The sequence below is a fragment of the Alligator mississippiensis genome, chromosome 13 (assembly GCF_030867095.1).
Source record: "Alligator mississippiensis isolate rAllMis1 chromosome 13, rAllMis1, whole genome shotgun sequence".
Lineage (NCBI taxonomy): Eukaryota > Metazoa > Chordata > Crocodylia > Alligatoridae > Alligator > Alligator mississippiensis.
Window position 1 is genome coordinate 12791514 of NC_081836.1, and position 5261 is coordinate 12796774.

The window sequence follows — 5261 nt, forward strand, 5'->3', positions numbered from 1 at the left end:
TTGTACAGAACCAAAATTATATTTTTTTTGTGCAGAACCAATACATTATCGTGGAGTCTCCATAGGGATTCACCGATGGACCAACACTGCTCCTCCAAATCTCTACGGTAGCAAAAGGTCAGGCAGCTCCTAGTACACCTGGTCCCAACGACCGACCAAAATGAATTATTCAACCTTTTTATTAAAGGAGAAGCGATTTGAAAAGCAAAGCAGCAAGCCCTGCATCCTTGCTGTGTGGTGCTTTGGAGATCTGTGCAAGCCCTTACATGCACAGCCCAGTTTCCTGCTTGCAAACATGCTGTCAGCTTGCTCAGAGCAGATCCAGCTGCCTCCACTGGAGAGTATCCCACCCTGCAAAGGACTGGCAATAACATGTAAGCCGTGCACTTCTCACCCATACCTTTAGAAGTGAGATTTGTCATTTGGGGTACAGCATCACCACAGGTTTTGTAAGTAATATGGAGCATTTCTTCCCTTATGTTCACAATGCAGTACATTCCTTCCATCAAGCACCAGTATCTTATACCAGGAGGGATTTTACTCATCAGGCATAAAGTAAAACCCTTTTTTTTTCCAGTTTCAAAAGGCTCAGCACTCCAAAATTCAGTGACCTAGACAAAGTGGAGGATTGGACCAAAAAATATCTCATGAGGTTCAATGAGGACAAGTGCAGAGTCCTGCATTTAGGATGGAACAATCCCATGCACCGGTACAGGCTGGGGCTGGCTGGCTGGGCAGCAGCTCTGCAGAAAAGGACATGGGGGTTACAGCGGACAAAAAACTGAATATGAGCCAGCAGTGTGCCCTTGTTTCCAAGAAGGCTAATGGCATACTGGGCTGCATTGGTAGGTGGTTGCCAGTAGATCAAGGGAAGTGACTATTCCCCTCTGTTCAGCACTGGTGAGGCCACATCTGGAGTACCGTGTCCAGTTTTGGACCACCCCCCCTACAAAAAGTATGTGGACAAATTGGAGGGCAACAAAAATGCAGGGGGCTGGGGGACATGACTTCAGAGGAAACACTGAGGAACTGGGTTTATTTATAGTCTACAGAAGAGGAAACTGAGAGAAGACTTAATAGCAGCTTCAACTACCTGAAGTGGGGTTTGAAAGAGGATGGAGCTGGGCTGTTCTCAGTGGTGCCAGATGACAGAGCAAGGAACAACGGTCTCAAGCTGCACCAAGGAAGTTTAGGTTAGATATTAGGAAGACTTTCTCACTAGAAGGGTAGTAAAACACTGGAACAAGTTACCCAGGGAGGTGGTGGAAGTTCCAGCCTTGGGGGGTTTCAAAACCCGGCTGGACAAAGCTTTGGCTGGGATGATCTAGTTGGGGTTGGTCCTGCTTTGAGCAGGGGGTTGGACTAGATGACCTCCTGAGGTCCCGTCCAACCCTAACTTTCTATGAGTCTATAAATACCTGCCAGAAGCTGCTCCAATTTCTATTTGTACTGTGGCAGCCTAATTTGTCACTATATTGTCCTTATTAAATTAACTAGCCATTTATCCAGTGGTTTAGTTAACTATCATAATTAATAAATTATAGCATCCCAGAAATGTAAGGCTGCATTTTCATGTTTGATGCAATCAAATCATATATAATCAAACAAGAATACATGGCCTTTGGTGTCTAACCAGCTGCATTATGCTCTCTGGCACAGGAAGTTTTTCCTGTCTTCCGAAGAGAAAATGTGGAGAACTCAGCTTTTGAAGTTTAATGCACGTCAAAGGTTTGGCTTCTGACCCACCCAATGACCCAAATCCAAGTATTCTTTGCACTGCAGTTCAAAAACATTGTTCAACAAAAGACACATTTAGCCAACAATAAAAAAAAGGAAACTGAAGGTGAGAATAATGGAGCAATTTACAACAGGACAAGGATTTTTTTAAGCTATCGTGACTTGGTTTGCATGGTATTTTCAAGTGGCAAAACAGTTGAAATACTTCATAGTTTCATAGTAGCTAGGGTCAGGAGGGACCTACACGGATCATCTAGCCTGACCCCCTGCCAAAGGCAGGAATGAATGCTGGGTTCACAAGACCTCAGACAGGTGATCATCCAACCACCTCTTGAATTTGCCCAAGGTAGGGGCGAGGACCACTTCCCTGGGAAGTTGGTTCCAGATTTTGACCACCCCAACTGTAAAATATTGCCTTCTGATCTCTAACCCAAACCTATTCTCCATCAGCTTATTACCATTGTTCCTCGTCACCCCAGGTGGTGCTGGGGAGAAAAGAGCTCTGCCTATTTGCTGTTGATCGCCCCTGATGAGTTGGTAGGCAGCCACCAGGTCCCCCCTCAGCCTCCTCTTGCTGAGGCTGAACAGGTTCAGGTCCCTCAGTCTCTCCTCGTAGGGCCTGTCCTGCTGCCCTCTCACTAAGCGGGTGGCCCTCTGAACCCTTTCCAGGCTGGCCACATCCCTTTTGAAATACCATTTCTCTGTCTAATTACTGACCACAGACTCTTCCTTCACTAGCCTACTGGTCAATCAGAGGACGACTATGAGCTACCCTTGTAATGCAAGTATGAAAAAGGCAATCTTCAATCTCACAAGAAATTTCCAGTAGAGATGGGGAAGTCGTATTGCCATTGTACAAGGCACTGGGGTGACCTCATGTGGGATTCTGTGCAACTCTGGTCACCCATGCTGGAGAGAGGGATTCAGTCTGGAATAGATGCAGAGAAAGGCTGCAAGCCTGGTGAGAATGGAGGAGGCTACCTTGAAGAGAAGTTCGAAAGAGCTTGGCTATAGCTTAGTAAAGCTGCAAAGGCAGGAAGAATGCTGCATATAATTATACTGGGGAAAAAGCAGCAAGCTAAATAGTGCTGGGACAAAAGTGCTGGTACACCAGAGTCCAGAGGAGAGCCACGCGCATGATCAGAAGGCAAGAGAACAGGCCTTATGAAAAGAGGCTGAGAGCCATGGGACTCTTCAGCCTGGAAAAGCACAGGCTCAGGGGTGACCTGGTAAAAACCTATAAGTACATCAGAATCTGGGGGAACGTCTGTTCACCAGAGCGCCCCAAGGGATAACAAGGTCCAACGGTCACAAACTCCTTCAAGACCGTTTTAGGCTGGACATAGGGAAAAACTTCTTTACTGTCCAAGCCCCCAAGGCCTGGAATAGACTGCCTCCAGAGGTGGTGCAAGCACCTACTCTGGACTCTTTTAAGAGAGATTCGGATGTTTATCTTGCTGGGATCCTTTGACCCCAGCTGACTTCCTGCCCTTGGGGCGGGGGGCTGGACTTGATGATCTTCTGAGGTCCCTTCCAGCCCTAATGTCTATGAAATCTGTGAAGAGTAAATGGATATTATTTGACTGTGAATAAATTTAGGCTCAAAATGACTCTGATCTTAGGACAGTGAGAGTCTGAATCAGCCTCACAAATGGATCACTTCTGGGTTATAGGTTGATCAGATAGATCTTGCAGATGGATACGAAGCATGATTGTCTGCAGCACCAGAGAACCAGACTCAATGACCGTAAAGGTCCCTTTGAGCCCTATGTGTTCATTTCTGTACACCTGCTACCTTCGGTGCCAAGCAGCACTGTGGGGTTTGGGAAAATGGAATATGCAGCTATGGGAAGGAAGAGCTGAGAAAACAGAATATGTATTATTTGGTCCACAGCCTTGTTACCAGTGGCTTGGCATCCAGGTGACATTCCAGACTACATCAGCTTGCCCTTGTTACTTAAATGGGTTATAGCATGAAAAGGCAAAGCTGTCACATGGTAAACAGGAATTGGTTTACCCCTTGAGTGAAAGGGAAAAAAATATCTCTGTTCTGCAATAACTGATTACATGGGGAATATGGCCAATCAATTCTATTAACTCCACTCTAGCTAATGGGGTGGAGAGGGAAAAACAATCCATCTGACACGGAAGAGCAAATCAAGGCTACACTGCAGTATGTTCAGCCACACGGATGATTGGATTTTTTTTAAATAAATAGCTCTATTTGGCTACGGACTCAATATCAGTGATCTGACAGCACAGATGACTCCAGTCCATGTCAGACAGACATTTGGAAAGCTCGTACAGGCATGAATGTACTGACAGTATACAAGGCTAAACACTAAGGCCAATATTTTAGCTTTGTTGGGTTTTTTTAATCCCAGTTCTTACAGCTCAAACTCCTTATGATCCCAAGATGACATCTTTAAATTTAAACTTGGAGCTTAACAGTGTGTTTTATTCTGCCAACGAAAAGCTTTATTACTCTTTGCAATCATAAGGACAATTTTCTTTTTATTAAATATACTGGGCGAGTGGCAAGCCCATTTATTTATTTATTTTTTTGTAAAATGCCTGCTGTATTGGTTTTACTTATCAAGTCCCAAGTTTTTAAAAACAACCTACCTAGCAACTACAGCTATTTTTAGTACCACACTAATCTTTTCCTCCATTATTTTAGTGATAGGTTTGAATCTGGCACAGAGGAAGTTAATGTATTTTTTTCAGTAAAAGTCTAGACAATGTCAATGACATGATCCATTGAGCTGCAGGGTATTGATTTGGGTCTCCCTGACAGGCAATTAATACACCCCCCACCCCCCGGGCAATAAGCCCAGTTTAGGCAAACAAGCAAGCAAACAGCTTCCAGGATCATTACTGCAGACAGCATTTCTTCAGGGATCCACTCCTTGCAGCCCCTGGGAGTAGTCCCCTGAAGTCAACGGCACTATCTGCTGTGTGCAGAATGAAGCAAATGCTTAGATTTTGCAGACTAAGGACACTAAAACTGGGGCACTTTCCAAGAGGCTATTTCCAATTTGTCCTTTCCCAGAGGATCACTTGATCTGTGCCTCTGCTGTCAATCTGTCATAGGGGTGGGCAATTATTTTGGGTGGAGGGCCACTTCCTGAGTTCTGACAAGCCATCGAGGGCTGCATGACAGGCAGCCAGGGGCAGATAAATATTAATTTTCTAAATTTTGTAGGGGCCCCGTGGGCCAGATAGAATGGCTTAGTGGGCCACATCCGGCCCCTGGGCCGCATTTTGCCCACCCCTGCTCTATCATCTTTCAGGTAAGAGATAACAACTAAACAAAAAAGTCTTAATTCTGTTGTAGGATTCTTCTCCCATAATTTGTTTATAAGTACCATAATATCACAGATTTTTTTTCACGTAAACACTTATTTTCTTCATATAAAGTGACGTTTTTAACAGGCAATGTCAGAAAGGAGAAAGCAGCAGCTTTCCCCATGCTCCTTCCTCAAGCACTGCATCATGTTAAATTAAAAAAACTGTTAAAAATC